At 38.0% G+C, this 20,299-nt stretch overlaps 1 long non-coding RNA gene across 1 annotated transcript; it reads left to right on the forward strand.

Moving 5' to 3' along the window:
• The first annotated feature begins 1,074 nt into the window (after window positions 1-1,074).
• On the forward strand, window positions 1,075-18,291 carry LOC309385532. The gene is made up of 4 exons (XR_014174245.1): window positions 1,075-1,244; window positions 4,797-5,008; window positions 6,493-6,569; window positions 17,056-18,291. It is a non-coding gene; the product is annotated as an uncharacterized lncRNA (long non-coding RNA).
• Window positions 18,292-20,299: the final 2,008 nt, after the last annotated feature.

The raw sequence follows: 20,299 nt of genomic DNA on the forward strand, positions 1-20,299 counted from the left end.
GCTGGCCATGCCCATGCCCGGTTTAGCAAAAGAGAAAAAAGTCACGATGTATCACATGATGATGCTGTGATGACACAAGTTTGACATCCCTGGTTTACTATCACTGGTCAGACCTTGTGACAGTGTGGCAGAAAATTCTGGACTGCACGATCCATAGTATGGTCCAAAAGGGTTCAAGTTCTGTATGTTTCTACTGCTGTTGTTGTTAGTTGTGAAGTCATGTCCAACCCATCGCAACCCCATGGACAACATTCCTCCAGGCTTTCTTGTCCTCTACCATCCTCTGGAGTCCATTAAAGCTTATGCCTACTGCTTTGGTGACTCCATCCAGTCACCTCATTCTCTGTCATCCCCGTCTTCTTTTGCCCTCAATCTTTCCCAGAATTAGGCTCTTCTTCAGTGAGTCCTTCCTTCTCATTAGGTGGCCCAAATATCACCAGACTATCAATCTGAAAGACCTAAAGCCTTTACATTCACTTTACATGCTCCCCAAATATGTGTGTGGTATTATGCCATTCAAGAACTAGGCATAATCATTTCCCTTCATTCAGGGCAGCTAAACCACCATCTCCCTTTCTGCAATGAGGCAGGGAGACTCCAGAAAAATTCAGATTCCCCACCCTAGTCTTCCTCTCCACTTATTGGATCATTCTATAAATTATGTATGCTGTTGTCTTTTTTTTTCAGGCTGCCTCACTTGCAATTATATTTCTCAATGTACTTGCCCAGGATCAATCATGTGAATTATATTCTGGTTTACAAAGGGAAAAAAAAACCCACAAGGAAATCTCCTAAGAAAGGAGCTGTATTATTAGCAGTGGCACCTGGTGCCTTGAAAGTCTAATTAGCTAAGATAGTTACACAAATCAGAAAGGAATGGAAAATTCTGAAACAGAAAGTGTTATGGGCAGCTCTGTTTCATAATTTCTTTAATGGGTTGTTTTGTCACAGGCCTTTTATAAACAGGCAAATGCTTAAGGGAGGGGAAAAAGGTGGATGGAAGAGTCTTTAAAGTCACTGCAGGCTTAAGAGCTGTAATTTGCTGCTGGTGACTAACTTAATTATCAGCTTTATATCTTCCATTTCCTTGCTACTACCTCAAGCAGATTATATTTATTTGCATCTACATTCCTTCCTCCTTTGTTGGAATTACCAGTGTCATCCTTCTTCCTACTGCATACATCCTCTCTGTCATGCCACACAATCTTTTCATGCTATTTTTTGCCATCTCTGCGGTGAAAATGGTCAGTATACCAGCTGTCTAATGATCTGTCAATTGTTTGTTTTTCTTTCTTTGCCATTCCACTTCTATCTTTCATCAGTCTGAGCCACAGGTTCTGTCCAGAAAAGAACTTTACAACTTGAAATAGGGAATGAAGCTGTTTAGGAAGTGAATGATACCATAAATTGGCTGGGGAATGAGGGGGTGTGTTTGTGTTAATTTGCTGATGTTATTTCTTTCTGTCTTTCTTTGCCGGAGTTCATGGTGCTTGAATGACTAAAACTCAAGTCAATGAATTTCTGTGATTCAAGTAACTGGGTTCATCATTACATTATGTTGTAAAAAGAAGTGCTCATAAAATTTCCTTCCTTCCTTCCTTCCTTCCTTCCTTCCTTCCTTCCTTCCTTCCTTCCTTCCTTCCTTCCTTCCTTCCTTCCTTCTTTGCAATGGCAGCAAAAAATGCCTAGCATTCCTCTCTGCCACATGAGACCTACATAAAACTTCCAAAGCTTTGGAGGCAGCCCCATAAGATACAGTTGAATTCTAAAATATATGCCAAAAGGAGAGAGGTATTAAAGACATGAGAGGAATTCTTGTGGCAGTAGAAAACTTCAAAGGGGTGCTTAGCTGTGGTGATGCTTTGAGTGAAGCACCTCTTTGAAAATGGTTTGTAAAGCTTTGCAATCTCCCCTGATGCACTTCTAAATAACAAAACAATACAATTGGGTAAATACTGGGGCCCATTTTAGGTGAATTTCCTCTTTGAGGCAAAGTAGAGTTGCCTCACACAGGTGTTATTCACTGTGTTTAATTTAATTTAAACTAGCTTTGCCTCTTCATTGGGTAATCATGGCTTCCAGGAGGGCTGCACAACCCGGTGTCTATTGTTTGCTGGCCAAAGTTAGCACATGCTACCTACTCAGAAAGAGACCACTGCCATTGTAAGCCATGGATGCTTTCATAAAAAGATTATGCTAAGCCTTGCGAAAGGAGGAAGCTGAGGTAGACATTAAGCTCAGCACTACAATAGCATCCAGACTCACGGGAATAAGCTTGCACCTCAGCTCTTGCTAGTAAATTACTCAGTGGAATCACCTGCAGTGATAAATTTATACATAGTCATTGCTGAATATGTGAAAGCCAGCACTTCCATTCACAACAAACTTCATATAGATGCCAATGACATCTTTTGTTCGATCTCCCTTCTAGAAATTTCTGAAGTACCTTATCATCAGTACTAATAATTTATTCTATAGCAATGTTTCTGAAGCTTGGCAAATTGAAGCTATGTGGACTTCAACTCCCACATCTACAGAACTCTGCTGAGAGTTAAACCAAATAGGAGAAAATGAGGAAATATTGACTAAAAGCTCTGAATATCTTCAGGACAGGCAAAAGTTGAATAGTATGTTTGTTGTTAAGAAATATCATTGAAAGTTATTACATATCTAAAAAAGAACAAAGTTGAGGTTGTATTACTGTTACCTCAGGAATATTCATTCATTAGAAGGAGGTAAAGATCTGATGGAAGATATTGATCTCACTGAGGACCAAACTGGACATGAATTTAAGGTGTGAAGTGATATCTAGGAAGTCTATCATAAAACCATCCTTAATGAAGATGATCTGAAGCTTTCTTAGCTTTTCTCAATCTGAGTTCAATGTGGCTGTTTTGGATTACCCCTACTAATATAAGGAATATTTAGGAATTATGGGAATAATAAACCAAGAGATTTGGAATAATCAAATTGCCTCTAGGAAGCCCAAAATCCTAATAGTATAGTGGCCCCTTCTTTTCACCATTTGCATATTTTAAAGTGCTGTTATTAGTGGAAACATTGGAATGAATACCACTCACATCCATGACAATGATGAGATGATGTTAAATTTGCGACATTTTCTTATAAAAATATTTCTCCACATGAAAATACTTTTTGCCCAAGAAGCAAAGATGTTTATTTCTCTCAGGCAAATGGGAGGTCAATCTGTCACAATGAAGGTTTAATATACTTCCTTTCCTACACTACTTGACACTCCAGTGAGTGACAAAACATTAGGAAAAGTTAAGACTGAGTGGTTTTAGCCAGGGCTGAAATCAACTTACCTTCGCTACCGGTTCGCAAATGTGAGCACATAAAAAACGGGACGTGATGACATCTGGGGTGGGTGGATAGAGTCATATTCAAATGCATGTAAAATATATTTAATTTTTATTTGCATTTCTAAACCATATACACAAGAGTAATATAACTAGTAGATGCATATAGATAGACAGAATAGTTACTCCAGACTAAGGGAGTCATAATTATCTAGTAGTTCAGTGCTGGCCCAAGTAATAGTGCTCCCTGGGATAAATAAGAAGATAGTGTTTCTCAATTTCATGAACCAACACAGGCCAGACTGGCGGTTGAATTTACTTAATCTGCCATTTGAGACAACTGCCTCACTCAGCCTAATGGTTGTGCTACAATTAGGGTAGATAAGCTGTTCACACCACTGAAAGAACAGCCCTCTGAATGATCTTGGTGGCATGCCAAAGGCCTGATCTCGGTTGATATGTGACATGTGCCATCAGTGTGCATGTGATGATTTCTGTCTGTGGCAGTCTCCACAAGGAAATGATCACGGCCTGACTGGAAACTCCAGCTGCCAAATACGAAGAGGCCCGTGAGAATATGCCTCAAGTGTTTGTGCTTTGAAAGTTTCCATAGTCTGCTCTGGAAACTGTTGTTCCCACAGGGTGTTTAGCAGGAACTCAGTGATGAACTAATGGAAGAAAGATTAGTTCCAAGTAGGAAGAAACAACTGCATCTTTATCTGTTGCTGTTTTGTTATTTGCTCTTCTGCATCTTCTTTACCAAGACTAGGATGGGGAAAAAAAATCCATGTTAACTTTTATGGATTTCTCTCTCTGGATCTATCAGTACAACTTTATTTCAGTGCACCTGAACATGTCTTCTTACTTTCAGTCATGTTTGCAGAACTACAATTATTTCTGAATGAAAGTCTGCACAACCAACCCAAAGGTATTATGCTGAATGGTTGTGTTTTTCCTCTATTGCTGTTAATCTATGCTAAGAAAAAGAAAAAAAGAAACAGTGACAAGTACAGTTAAAAATATCCTCCTCCTCCCCACTCCCAGGTAAAAAAATAGTAAATATAGAACACTGTTACTCAAAAGTGTCCAAATATCATGATATTACTTCTCCTTCCTCTGCAATCTCATAGGATATATTTTTTATTTAAATGCATATATCTTACCGGAAGCAGATCTTTCACATCCACTAAAATGAAAGCCAAGATGAACACTAGTAAGAACAAAATCAGACTAGCTTTTGTCCTTCCTAAAGTGAGGGGGGAGACTTAACGTCTTCTTTTGTGAGCTGCCAAAACTCTATTTCTGATTGCACTAGGATATAAATCTAACAAATAAATAAATTCTGTATATAGTGATGGCCAATAGTCTTGTTCCCCCCCTTTTTTTCCCTTTTAACAGGAAAAGCCCCTTCCCCCTGCACGTAGCAGTGGAAGGCATTTCACAGAGTTTTTTCCTGTGTTTTTTCTTCTTTTCTAGGTGACCACGTAAACATGCTTTGTCATGTGATCACATGACAAAAATAGTAACCTTAACCACCCAGGATTAATTATTAGGCTCGTGTAAAGGGACATGATCTGTTTGAATGCTTCACTTCCAATATCAGAGGAGATGCAACTCCCATTTATTTCCTGCAATCGCTTCCATATGGCAATGGGCACAGATGGGTCTTTCATCACCTATGCTAACAGGTAAATGTGTCTTCCTTGTCCAACAGGTCTTGATCACTTTGCTTAAGCCTTCAACAGGCATAAAACAACTATTGGAAATAAACAATAAAAGACTTAAGAATGCCCCGTGGCAACTTCAGACTTATAGCCAGAGAGAGCAAGTTGAAATGCTCCAAATGGACAGAGCTAATTCATGTGGCATTATTGGACAATTGCTGGCAGTTGTTTGATGGTGACCTTGGCTTAGTATTGGACCTAGTTACGTATGAATGGGAGGTTACCAGGTGATAACATAGTGTCAAACTAAGCAATTATAAAGCATCTAAGAAAAAGTAGCAGTTTTTAAATTGACACCCCCCCCCCAATAATTTGAGCTTGTCCATGAAACATCAGGAGATAAGCTCAACTCAAAGGAGGCTATACCATAATCTGGTAGTAATTGCAAAAGGGGAGAAGGACACTGAGTTTAGGAATAAATTATAGACCTCCTTCTGGATTGTATATAGATCTAAATAAATGGACAAAAATATCTCAACAAATCTATGATAATGCCAGATTCTGATCCTCTTCTAACCAACTACATCTGAGAATTGGCTATGGCTTGGCATGTGATATATTTGAAAAGTTGTATCCTCCCAAATGAATGCTTAGATGAGTTCAATACAGCATTCAATAACTGCCCATAAGACAATAAATAATATTTTTTCACCTCAAACTTACTTCTTCAACAGAGCAGTGAAGGAAAGCCTGGCACAATGGAGTGACATTTGTGAGTTGTGCTTTATAATAAATTGATTCTCATTTTTTGGCTGACTTCTACTCTAGACAAAATGTCTGGGAAGAGACAGTCATATATTGCTGAGCTCCGGTTCAACTTGACAGGGACAAAAGGCAATATTCTTCTTTTCTTGGCATACTAGTCACTGCATTCTCTGCTAGCCACAGTGTTGGGAGCTGTTATGAAGACTGCAACTGGGACATGTTGACAAACAAGTAGAAGCTTGTTTTTATATGTATAGGGATAGGAAGGTGAAAAGGGGGCATTTGAAAAATGATTCCTTTGAAGAGGTCAAAGAAAACAATAACGTGGCCAGTGAGAGAAGATACGCCAAGGATGTTGTGCTGATCTATACACAAAAAATTATCTTCCACCCAAGTATGGAATATGTAACATTCAGGACTAATGCTATCTGAATGGAAGGCGTCTGTGCTTGGAATTTTAATGGGATTCAAGTCAACTAGAAAAGAACGAGTTTTTTTCCTCCATTCTATCTTTGGATAGTAAATAGAATATGATTTGAAAGAAAAACAAAGTAAGACCATTTTTTTTCATTTTCTTTCCTTATAATGCCTATTTTTTTAAAGTTTTCCTTAGTAAAACAAGGCAAACCCCTTACCAAGCGGATGCTTTAAAGCAATTACTAGAACATAGAAAAGTCTGCTGTGATCCCCCTAATTAACTAAAAACATTACTTTATGGTAAGTTGTTGTTCTTTTTATTACAGGGCTTCATTATAGCATTCCATTTTCAAGATGGCAGATGTGGCCCTACTCCATTTTATTTCCACAACATCTTTGTGAGGTAGGTTGTCTTGAGAGAGAATGACTAGGCCAAAATCATGCAGTAGGCTCTTTGGGCAAATAATGGATTTCAACCTCTGGATACCCAGTCAATGAACAGAACTTTAATCGCCATATTATACGGTCATGCAGCTCAGTTATGGGCATTAAAGGGCACAGTTGTTGATACTCGCAGACAGAGATGTAGAGAATAGCAATCTTGATCTTCAGCACAGATAACTATGGCTGTTTTTTTTCCCTTTCCTTAATTAACCTCATTTCCATAAAAAAAAACTTTTGAAAAGATATGGCACGTTTCTGACTTATATTTGCTGTCTTACCCTTTTCTCTCAGGCAGTTATTTTGGGTTGCATATTTGGAGTTGCAGTCCAGTGCCAGAAAGGAAATATTTGCTATGTTACCTTGGCAATTGGAAAGCATTCCATATTCCAAATTTCCTTCCCCAAATACCTTCAGACCAGTGGAACAAGATGATTAGTCCTGCATGACAATATGTGAGATGTACATAACTTCTATGGCTTTGTGAAGCTCTCCTTTGTCCTGCCAGCTGACCTATGATGAACAGCTTTAATGCTCAATCACAAAAGGGTGGGTCTGTTTCTAAAAAGCTGGTCTGATTTCACATAAGATTGAGCTTTAATGTGGGTGAAAAGAATTTCAGTATTCGCCCCTATTCCACAGATAGACTTTTTTTTAAAAAAAAATTAGCATTGAAGACTTTGCACATATCATTTTGAATATATGCCAGAAACCATTTGAGAAAAACAGTTGTCTTACATATTCCTGCTCTGAGACCCAACCCTGAACACAAACAGTAAAAGAACTGGGTAGTAGATAATTTGATTTTGCTTGATTGCTTCCATGCCATCAAGTCAATGTTGATTTTTAGGAACCCCGTAGATAGACTTTCACTAGGAGGACCTGTGCCAAACCCGGTTCTTAGTCTTCCATTGGTGCATCCTCTGTAATTGTTTTTATTGCTTTTATGATTGTTTATTTATTGGTTTTGTTATTATTGTGAACTGCCCGGAGTTGCTTAAGATAGGCACCAAATAAATCATTTAAATAAAATAAAATGAGTTGCAGATGATCAGTAAGTTATTTACTGGAGACCTAGAGGTGACTGATTCTGATACCATCCAAACTAAGACACTAAGAGACACTACTGCTAGATAAATAACCTACTGTATTAATTATTTACCTATTTGCCATTATCTTATCAATGAATTGCCAACAGTACATAAATAATCTGACTTTATATGTCAGCTTTCTGCATAAACAGAACTGTTGAAAATATTCCTCACAAGCTTTAAAAAGAAATAAAATCTGCAGATTTTATCTAGTATTTGGCACTGCCACATCATTTCTGATGTCATGCAAATTACATAAATGGGTTTATGAAGTAACCATCTATCTCATGTTTCCAGTAAAGTAACATTGAAACCTCAGATGAAAATTGTCAATGCCCACAATCAACCAAGCGATGCTCAGGTTTTGGCATCTTTCTGCCCATGACAAATGTGTTGTCCAATTTATTTGTCTCAATCACAGCTAGTATTTTTCCATACACTTTTGGAAATTTTCCACACCTAAAAATATGGCAAGTTTTTAATGAAGGAGATGAGTCATATGACCCATTTTGCCAATAGCAGGAAGCATAACAGCAAAATGAACAGAACAAAAAAAATCCTTTTGGGGAATATAGTAAGGTATACACATATCTGTTGACCTAAAACACCTACTTTTAAAATAGATGCAGTTACTTCATAAATTTGTGAGGTACTGCATATCTTCCCAGAACACAAAATGAGGCTTACCCACAAATATAATTTACTGTAAACAATTCATAATATCATAAATGCCCTATTCTGGGTAACAATTCATATTTATATATTTGACTTTCCTACCATTAGGTTTTATAATTGTTTTGTGATAAACATCTGGATGTATCCTAGTTATGCAAACAGACCAGCCCCTGCCCAACTACTTTCCACAGCTTTAATTTGTTTCATTGTATGCAAAGGGATATACAGACATCCTACTCAACATGCAAATTAGGAGTGGAAAGGGTGATCTGGAACATCAATACAATCAGGAAATGTAAAATAAGCAAGATCCCTGGCTATATTGACAAAGTCTAGTTGCACATGATCAATAAAAGTCCATGGATTTTTGGAAGAATGTGTATTTGAATGTATCTTGTACAACAGGCCTAAAAATCTGTATAGTTCTGAGACTCGTCCAATTTACAATTTGTCCTGATTGGGGTACGACAGGGTTAAATCTTTCTTGGGGAAAAGCTGTTGACAAAAAAATTGCATTAAAATCAATGGGCATCCTAGTTGAGGGAGGGCAAACTACATATCAGAATGCCTTTTTGGTGGCTGCCCCTGTGCTCTGGAATGATCTCCCCTGCCACCCCACTCCAGATATATGCTCACCTTTAAGAAAGTCATTAAAACCTGGCTTTTCCACAAGACTTTTGGATCCAGGTGAGTAGAGTCCTCCTTTTGTTGCTTTTACTAGTGGGTTGATTGCCAATTTATATTTTGCATTTCATATCTGAGATATAGTTTGCTATAGAAATTAAGGAACCAGGTTAGAAACTGCAGGGCCAAGAGTTCAAGTTCTGCTTTAGGTAGAAAGACAGGAGGGTGACCTTGGGCCAGTCTCTCTCTCTCTCTGTGTGTGTGTTTTAGAAAAAAGGGAAATGCCAAACCACATTTGAAATTTTGTCAAGAAAACTGCAATTCCTATCCAGACAGTCACCAAGAATCAAACACTGATCCCCCCTCCTCAAATCTTATAAACTTGTTGGCATATAATAATTTGTATGTTGTGTGATTCTTTTGATTTACTATTTGGTTTTCTGTTATATGCCACCTAGCATCCTATTGCTTGAGTTGGGCAGTCTTACCAATCCAGCAAATAGACAAATATATAAAATAAAAAACATGGTAAATAGTCTTGTTGATTTCAGTAGGCAATCAGGATAATTAATCATCTAACTCTATCCCATTGACTGAACGCCAAGCATGACCTTTAGCATTTGGCTAATAGGCCACCATAAATCCAGTTTTATCAATGAAAACAATGAACCAGTTAAAAGTAATTATGATTCACTGGGCATGTGAACCATATCCGCACTTCAGCTGGGTCAAATCCCAGTGCAATGCATTTTGACATAATTTCCAGCTAGCACAATAATTATGAGTGTGAGAGTCTAACAAATATAAAGCAGGCCAGATCTATAAGGGGGTTAGTATCAAGGCTGCATTCAGATCTTCCTGTTGCTACGTTGTGGTGTTTTGTTCTTCCTTATGGAAAGAAGGAGCTCTCCGGGGTTTAGGAGATGATTAAGGCAGCCAAAAAGGCAGCTAATTAATGACTGCAGTGCAGTGTAACCACAGTGAACTTGCCAGGCTAGGTTAAGTTCCCAGGGCACTTTGTGCAGACACCTTGAGCTTGCTTGTTCCCAAGGACTTTTTTTTAAAAAAGATCATTCATACTTTCCATTATGCAGTAGGGCAGGGCACAGTAGTTAGAACTGCTTCTTCCTTCAACAGCATAATTGCAGTGAGAAAGAAAGGGAGGGAGGACAGAAAAAGGAGGATACATTATGAGTCCACAAGAGAACCTCTATGGCATTTGAAACTTTCCAGGAAATTGACTGAAAAAAATAAAGTCATGCTCCAAGGAGGCAATCCAAACATCTTATATTATAATGCCTTGGGCTTTGCTGCCACAAAGAGCTTTGCAGATACATTTATATTATCAACATGTGCTTCTAAATTTGCAATGCTCATGGTAAGAAGTAATTTCCCCACTTGTGAACCCCACACAGAGAGTCACTTAGGTGTTTGGCGTCTACATCAAGAGTCTTCTACAGAAAGCTCAAGCATGTACCTTCACAGTCATCTTGAAAACAATTTAGAAGACTTAGCTGCAATTTCTGTTACTGTAGGGCAGGGGTGTCCAAACTTGGGAACTTTAAGACTTGTGGACTTCAACTCCCAGAATTCTGGCTGGGGAATTCTGGGAGTTGAAGTCCACAAGTCTTAAAGTTCCCAAGTTTGGACACCCCTGCTGTAGGGAAAAGAAACATGGCCTTTTTAAAAAGTTTATTTTTTATTTTTGAATAAACACAAACAAACAAGACACAACAAACACCATAAAAACATCTTCCATTACAAATTGTAAAAAGTGTGTCAATTGGTTACAAAAAACTTTCGTGCATCCCTTCCACAGTCATCACCTAGGACTCATATCAAATTATATATTTTACATCCGATATATTTATATATATATTACTATCATCATACCTCATCCTTCGTATGACTATAGTTGTTTTAACGTCCCTTTATAAAACAAATATTCCAAAATTTAAAACAAAACCACATAATGGCATTCCATTGTCTATTTTCAATATTCTCCAGCAACATTATATCTTTATGACACATTCAAAATAAAAATTAATTATGTTTGATAACAAAATATTTGGACCTCTTTTCTTAATCACTGCTCACAATTTATATCCAATTTCCCTTTTATCATGTCAATACTATTATTACATTATTATAATTGTTATATTATAAGTTTTTATACATAACAAGAGTTTTTAAACTTCCTTTCATGGTCACCATTTAAAATTTATACCAAATTTCCTCTTATCAAACCAATACATATGTGTACATTGCATATCACTATCCATTATTTATCTAGATTTATCCATTATCACTTCATTTTTAACACAATGCTCTAATTTTAACTACATTTAACTAGTGTTTTGTTATTAATTTCCATATCTCAACCTGTGTCTTTCCAGTAATAGTGTAGTCCTATTTCTTTTGCCATTTGTGGAATTAGTCTTCTAGTTATTTCCTTAATCAGATTTGTGTGACTTCTCTTCGCAACTTGTTGCTTGTTACATATCTTGTAAAATCTCAACACCCTCCATCAGCATCTTTAATCAGCTTATCTTTGGTTATCAGTAGTGCTTTTGTCAAAGTTTCTCTCCTTAAGTCCATCAATTCTTGTCTTTCTTCTTCTTCTATACCTTGAAATGTGGAGTAGAGCACCTTACCATCTATCTTCCCCTTTCCATGTTCCACTCTTTCCATCTCCAACCACACTCAGTTCACTGTGAATATCCACAATAATCTTGCCTCTTTGTTCATTTTTCCCCTGGGTTTTTAGGACTCTAGCTTCCACTTTTTCCATTTGCTGGATATCTTGCATTTTTCCATCAGGTTTTACCACATTACAATTTATATTTTCAATATTTCCAATCTCTTCTCAACTCTCTCTGTTATTTCTAATAATTTTTGAATTTCAAACATAATATGTTGTAATGTTATGGTTTCTTCTTGGTGTTGCTCCATCCTTCCAGTTAGTAAACACTGCCACTCTAGTTTAAAAACAAAACTTAGTTTTGACTTCTTTCCAGCTACCAAAGAGCATCCAAAGAGCACCTACATAAACAACCCATGCGCTTCTTCTTATCTCTTCTATAAACAATATGAAGCCTTTGAAGTGCAAGGTCAAAATGATCAAAGAAAAGAAAGAAAAAGCAATGTTTCCAGGACTCAACCTCCAACCTCCAAGTGGCAGTGTAACTTTTTTTCCCTCTGAGGTCACTACCCTCTTTATATTCCTTTTATATTTTCTTTATATTTCAGGTTTAGAGGAAACAAAATTCTTAAATGAAACAAAATAAAAAGAAAAAATCCATCCCAACCAGTATTGTAGAAATAAAGAAAAAGATTTAATCCATAGATAAAAAAATAGTAAAAGAAGAAAAACTGATACTTTCACTTTAAAACGTAAAAAATGTTTAGAAAACTTCCATCCATAAAAAGTAAAAAATAAAAAAGGATAACACACTGTCCAATAATGCTTAATTTCACTGCTTATTTTCTTTTCTTAACCAATTTAATTTAGCTTCAATATTTTTTGGGCAATCTTTTATAAAAATAAGATTTCCTCACCAGATGGACACATTTTCTCTTTCCACTTTCCACCCGTTGTGGAGCTGTCCCGACTCGAGCAGCTTGGGGCTGTGCTTATGTCGCCAGCAAGAAGAGATTCTCTTGGATCAATCAGGGACTTTGCGGTGTCCCTGAGATCAGCAAGATGTACTCTTTGAGCTCCGAGATCGCACGTCGTGTCGTCACGACGTCAGCTCCTGTCTTGAAACATGGCCTTTTAAAGCCAGTATTCCAAGTGCTCACAGACCAGTTAAATAGGCAACTGTTTTGCTGCCATCAGTGGCCCATCTTGAACAGTAAAAAGCAGCCAGGCTTTAATCAAAATTTGTTGCTGTTTGATGCTATCGTTGCAGTATGGATGTAAGCTGTTCCAAGCAAAGCTGTGTTCTGCAATTGACTGATGGTCAATGCCGATGGTGTTCAAGTAGTGCTTTAGATGTTTTTGGGTTGCATCCAAAGGCACTTAATTACCATCGGTACTATCTTTGCTTTCTTTTGCCACAATCATTGTACTTCTATTTGCAGGTCTTTGGTGATTTTGTCCATTTCTTTCTCATATGTTCTGCTGTCTCCAGGTATTACAATGTTCACTATCCTGACTTTTTGTCTTTCTTATGAACAATTGTTAAGTGTAGGGTGTTATGTGGCAGGTGCTTGTCTGTTTGAATTCTTAAGCTTCTTTGTTTTCTATTACTTTGTCTATTTTGTGGTCCCACTTCTTGCTTGCAGGCAAATGATATTTCTTGCAGTTATTCAACTGCACCATTGTTGCTACTTTGCCATGCCATTGTTTGTAGTTGTTCTCTGTCACCTTGCAGCAGATAACTAGGATCACCATTGTTTCATTAGCTTCTTGGCAGAGGGAATATTTGCTGCCTGTTGCTGGCTTTTCAATACAGCCTTTCTATGCATTAATTGTTAAGATTTAGTCTTGTGCAGCCATAATTAGCCCTCTGTCTCTTTCTTCAACTTTTCTAGTCTTAGCTATTGCTAGGTCTTGTTGCTACCTGTTTTTCCCCCCTAATGTACTGGTCATGTAATACTTTGCCTTGCTATGTCTCTTTTCTATTCTTCATTTGGTCTTTCTTTTTAGGCCAGTTTGGCCTCTCTAGTATTTAGTAAGCCTTCATGGTGTATTAACTTCAGTGCATCTTTTTCACTGTCTTTCAGATATTTTTCTAATGCCCTTTTTTCTTCTTCAGCTGTCTGATATTCTTGCAACATTCCATACCCACCTATGCTCTTTGATAAGTAGAATGAATCAACAACACTGTGGGGATGAAGGGCATGATTAATTGCCATTATTTTTCTGGTCTTCCTCTCCAGGGCTTTTAGTTCTGCCTGAGTCCAGTCCATTATTCCAGTTGTGTATTTAATGACTGAAGTTATCAAGGTATTAATTGGCTTTTTGGTACTTCCTCCACGTGTTTGGACTTTAAGCTCTCATCACCCTCATGATGTATTCATTTCTAAACTTCCTCTTGACTTCAGTTGTCAGCTTGAAGGATGCCCAGGTATATGTAGTGATCCTTTTCATCCAGACTCTTGATGTTATTTCCACAGAGCAGGGATGTCAAAGTCACAGCCTGTGTGTCATTGTGTCATGTGCTGGCCACGCCCACCCCTGTTTTATCAAAGGGGAGAAAAATCATGCTATGTCACATGACAGCAACATGATGCTGTGAGTTTGACACCCCCGCCACAGAGCATCTTGATTCTTCAAGTAGTCCTGCAGCTGTTGGTGCTGGCTGCTCAGCCAACAATCCTGTAGCTCATTTGTCATCAGATGTCCAGAAACTCCAACATGTAGCATGTCCTTGTCGACCCAGGCAATGATCAGTCTGGTATGGGTTTCTATAAATTATGTCTCACCATATTATTTATGGGACAGGAACTCTTCTTCTGGCTTCTCTGATGAGGTCTGTCTACTATGGTTGAACCTCTGTTACAGCCCAACCATGTCAAGATAGTGCCTCACTGGGGAAAACAATCTGAAATGCTTCACAAATCTGTGTGTCATTGTTACTAATATTATTCCTATTATTGACTGCAGATGAGAAAGAGGAAGAGACAGAGACAGAGAGATGCAAGACCCTGTATTATCATATCCTCTAGACTTTTTATCTCTCTTATCTACATCCTGTTCTAAAAGGCTAGGTGAAACAAGGCATTAGCAGGAAAATGATATGAAAAATGAACTGAGATTCTTGAGATTCTTTCCAATGGAAAAAGTCTTCACTTATCACTGAGTGTCAACAACAGTAACCACCTGCATTTAAATAGAGATGGAACAAGAGGTAATTTAAGGTCTCCTCTTACCACTAGACAGGTTTCTGTTGTGGCTGATGCATACAAAGCAAATAGGAATTCTCCTTTTAAGCCCAGGTGAGTCTCTGAAGGAAACAAAACATACAAAGACCTTTTGTATGTACAGTATGCGTATGCAGATTTTATAACTTGGTAATCCGAGCTTAATCCAAATGACCCTCTACATAGCAATTATCAATTTGAAACGATAACTGAGTAAAATCATCTCTGGCCTATAATTGCTGTAAACTCTTTGCTATGTTCTTATCCCCTGAATGCATGGTGGTATTTCAAATAGTGGCACATTTCTATCTCTCCATTGCAAGAAAGATTACCTAAAGGAAACTGAGGGATCAGCAGCCTTTCAAACAAGGGGCAACATCACATGATTTTGCATCATTATCACTGGCACCAGGGGATTTTTAATTAAAGCAAGCAAGAACTCCATATGAATCTTAATTTCTTTAAGTAGGCTTCATTCTGGTGTGTGTGTGTGTGTGTGTGTGTGTGTGTGTGAGAGAGAGAGAGAGAGAGAGAGAGAATATGAGCACAATATGATAATCAGAACATATGATAACATTGGGACAATTCCATTAAAAAAAGCTTTTATATTTGTACATATAAGTAGTGTTGCATCAGACTGACAGCTTTTTAAAAACCTCAAGTCACTGTTTGCATTTTTGGCTTTTATCCTTATATAACCAGCAAAATAGCAATGAAAGGATATAATACAAATTGTTCATTCTAATTCCTAAACGTCTGCCACCTTTCCATTGTCTAAACATCTAACTGATTAAAAAACAGATACCAACATTTAATTAGCTGCCTCTCACTCCCTCAGCCAATCAAGTAAATAGCCTCAGTTAAAAGCCATTGCATAATTCAAGATCATTTGCTTCCTCTTGTAATGATACAATTACTTTTCACGGCTTATATGCCTCAAGATCATTTTTAAAAAGCAGTAAAGCCTAGGAGAGCTCTTGTCTGGTCTTTGGGAATCTTTTTGTCAAAGGAAAAGGAAACAAATGCTACAAGACAAGCAGAAATTCAACAGATGGTGGGAAATGGTTACATGTGATTCTAATACTTCCCAGGCATCAGACTCAAGAAAGAGAAAATAAAGATGTAGATATAATCAGGGGTGAGCTGCTGGGGGTTTGCAGGGGTTTGGAAGAACCTCTAGCTAAAATTCTGTGCAGTTTGGAGAACCCCCAAATCCCACTCCTGGCTGACCTCACCCACCCCACACCTCCCAGGAGTCCCCATGTAGCCCATTTTGGATTCAGGTAAGTGCAGGGTGCACGCGGAGGCTCGGGGAGGGCAAAAAACAGGCCTACCAAAAGTTCAGGAAGGCTGGAAATGGGGCCATTTTTGGCCTCCAGAGAGCCTTCAGAGCCTGGAGAGGCTGTTTTTGCCCTCAAGGAGGCTTGAGGAAAGCCTCTGGAGCCCATGGAGGGCAAACACACACACACACACACACACACACACACACCCTGCCATGGTGCAGGAGATCGACTAGGCATGGCCACCATGGCCAAGCCCATCCAGAAACTGGGCAGAGAACCTCTTGCTAAACCTTTTGAAGCCCACCCCTGGATAATGAAATACATCTGTCCTGTTTAGCTCATCCCCTCTCTCCCTCCCTCCCTCCCTCCCCCCCTCTCTCTCTCACACACACACACACCAACACCTTTCTATTGAACATTTGGTTCTCTTGGCTCTTCTCCAGATCATGTGTCAACCAAGAGTAACCAGAAAGTGTTTATTCATTCAACAGGTTATTGACAGGTTGGTTGCTACCACTTAGTTTAATGGCAGGAGAAGACAGGTGGTTTTTTTCTCCTCCTTGGAACAAATGGGAACTCCATTTATATTTCTACTTCCAATTTTGGAATGATGGAAAATATGATGGTTGAACTTTGTTGATATGCGGTACTTTAGGGACTACCTGGATGAACAGTTCAAAGTTCAAAAATGCCATTTTAAGTTGAAAGGATGAATCTTTTCAACCCAAGCCTGTTAAGGAAAACAATTATATATGTATATGTAAATCCAAATATTATCAACAGAAAAGGGAAAATGGCTTCACCCTTCCTATGCCCATTTCTACGAACCAGAAGTGACTGAGCTCTCCTTTCTATACCATCCCATCAACCACTGATTGCCATATATATTTCTCTTTCTCTCTTCCAGATACAGTTAAAATAAATGTCACCTCTCAGAGGCACCAAGCCCATAGGCAATCCAGAATCCATATTCTTTCTCATAATAGAAGATCATGGTGAACAGCACATAGGAGCAAGGGGTTACCTGAGAGTTAAACAGAAACACTGGGAAAGAAAGAGTTTGGAAGTGCAGGAATTTTGGTCTTCTTCCTTGTTCCTCAGCACACAGGAAGGATGCTCCTAAATGGCTGAGAGTATCTAGAAAGGAGATGGGATGGAATAGTGCGGTTTGTTTACATGTCTTCGTTTCCCTTTTTATGTTTAGTCATATGTTTGTCCTGTCTGCTTTAGAAGATGAGAAATTTGGAAATACCTTCAGAATTTGCAATATCTATAAATGTCAAAGAATGCAATGTCATCTCTCACACAATGTTCTCTTAGGTATTACTTGAATTTAAATTTAAAAACTTGATTTGTTGCTATTTGAAGCTGCCTAAAAATATTCAGTATACTAGGCTATTTATAATTCGCACCACTGTTGTGCTTTTACATGAGGACAGTTTCATTCATTTGTCCAAATATATTGCTTATCATGGAAAAATGTGTTATTAGCTAGTATTTTATGGACATCACAAATCTGTAAAATAGAGACAGGGAACTTAATGCCCTTGGCCCAAATGTGGACATGTTATTTATTAATTTATTTATAGAACTACACCAAAATTGGAGTTTGTTTCAGATGCAAGAACAAAATGAAAAACATAATTCAAAATAGAAATAATAATTAAAATTTAAACACGCTTGAAATATTGATTTTGCTACTTAGAAATGGATGAATAAACCATTATTGATTTGGTGCTAAAACAGTAATAGTAATGATATTCTCTTGAAACACTGTTATTTGATAATTGTGGTGCTATCATAAACTAACTAGCTATGTTTCAGTCTGCTATATTGTGCAAGCTAAGCCACTAGTTGCCCCAAGAAATCAATACAGCCTACCCTAGTGACATAGTGAACACATTTGGGGGAAGAGTACGCAAAGGAGTACTTTCACTTTGTCAGGAGTCCTATTATTAATGATCCACACTCTTTGGGGAGTGGGTTGCTTACAAGCCTTATTTATCCCTCAAGTTGCACATCAGGAGCTTTCCATGGTACTGAAACAATTAGCATCTTTGCCCTTGGAAAAATTGGTGGCTGTAATAAAATACTGAAAGATATGCATTGTATAATCATAATGTGCTTATCTATGTCTAGTAGAATCATGGTTTATTGAAATAAATTAGGATATTAAGCTAAATGCAGCAGGATGATACAATTTCTTAAGTTAAATTATTCTTGGTTAATATGTGGCTCAGTGAGCTGTGTGAACACAGTGGGAAGACAAAGTTATGGATTGGAGCATATTGGGTTTACATAGTATTTTTCCTCTTCCCTCCTCCTTTCTACATTTGCTTGAATTATATAGAATTTATGCTGCCATAATTGACCTTCTCCTCTGAATTTATTACTAGCTCTTTAAGCAGTGCAGCTTGAGCCTAGCTGAACCTGTGCAGATCTGTGGTAGGACCTGGAAGTGGGGCTTTGCTTTACCTTGCAGAGTTGTATTAAAGAGATGTTTTTATCAAAGTGGAGCACTCCTTCAAAAAACCATATAGGCCTGGTTCCATCACTCTACCAGCAGTCCTGATCAAGATGGCTGCTATTTCACTGTTTATAATGGGGGGGGGACCAATTTTGTCTGCATTGATGTTACTTGGAAGACTACTCAGTAAATCTTATCAAAAGAATTTCCCCACTTCTAATAACAGAAGGAAATCTGGAATACGTAAAACCTGTTGTATTTAAGTACAATGACAATAAAGATTATACTTATAAACCATAATTTTGCCTGCAGCCAGATTAAGGGATGAGAGGTGGGGAGGTAAATTTAATTTCTTGTTCCAGAATTCTTGGCCAATTCATGTTCAATAATTCTGGAAGGAGAAATTAAATTTATCTCCCAACCAGCTTGCCTTAAGAGGGACAGCTTTTACCTTGATTTCATCATTCTTATGACTCACCCTTTTCATTGGATAAATGTAGCTTTCTTCCTGCAAAATATGGCAGCCCGATTACTCTTCACATAAGGCAGAAATGAAGCAGTTTCCTAGGATTTTAAACGGCAGATTTTAAACGGCAGATTATGAGATGCTTCTTTCCTTTAAAATAGGTCAGTGTGGGAAAACTGCTCTATATAGTGGTGTACAATTTTGTCTCTTCATGTATGGCTCATTCTATCCACCCTACCTACCTCTGAGATGCTATGAGAGCACAATTGGTTGATGATACTGTAACATCATCAAAATAGAGGAGAGTACAGCAGCTAGCTGATCTCAGAAAACTAAGACGGTTGATAATAATGGTTGGGAGACCAGAAATAATCAGGCTCAGGTTGTATTTCAATGGTAGGTCACCAGGAAATATTGGAATTCCAAATATTGGAGTAGACCAGAATTGGGGGGGAGGGACCCTCAGAAGGTATCAATGGCAAACCACTTGCCTATTCTTGCAAAGAAAGGTATGCAGATGTATCATAAGGAATTGTGTTCTCTGGAGAATGTATCTTTGCAGGAGCATTTCCTGTCAGAATGTGCATTACGCATACCTATTTGATTTATTTTCCCCTACCAAAAGTTAAAAAAAAATCAAAAATCATTGAGTATAATATTATCTACTTACCTGTATTTCCAATGTTTTAGGAAATATAGACCTGCTTTTTATTTGTTTGTTTGTTTGTTTGTTTATTTTCCATTTGAATCTAGCTGTTTCCAACCAACTGTGAATTAGATCTATCAAAAATGCATGTGGCCTATAGACTACAGTGTTTCCCCTAAAATAAGACAGGGTCTTATTTTCTTTTGCCTCCTCCTCCCCGCTTCGAAATAAGTGCTTGGCCTTATTTTCAGGGAGGTTTTATTATTTATGAGATGCAGGTGGCGGCGAGTGTGCTCACCTCGTGGCTACTGCTGTGTTGCAATATTTTCTGAGGAGGGCTTACTTAAGCGCATGCGCTCAAAAGCCCGATTGGGCTTATTATCTGGGAGGTCTTATTTTCAGGAAAACAGGATATGGGTTGTCCAGACAGATAAGCAGTCACATTCTGCACTTAAAAAACCCTTCTTGGACTGCCTTACAAATGTCCTACATAAAATATGCCACAAGAATCCAACACAGATGCCCTGTAAGTGCTGCAGGCAGTGCTTCAGTTTGTTGGGATCAAGGGAGAA

This window comes from Natrix helvetica, assembly GCF_964273705.1.
Source record: "Natrix helvetica genome assembly, chromosome: 2".
In the NCBI taxonomy this organism is placed as follows: domain Eukaryota; kingdom Metazoa; phylum Chordata; class Lepidosauria; order Squamata; family Natricidae; genus Natrix; species Natrix helvetica.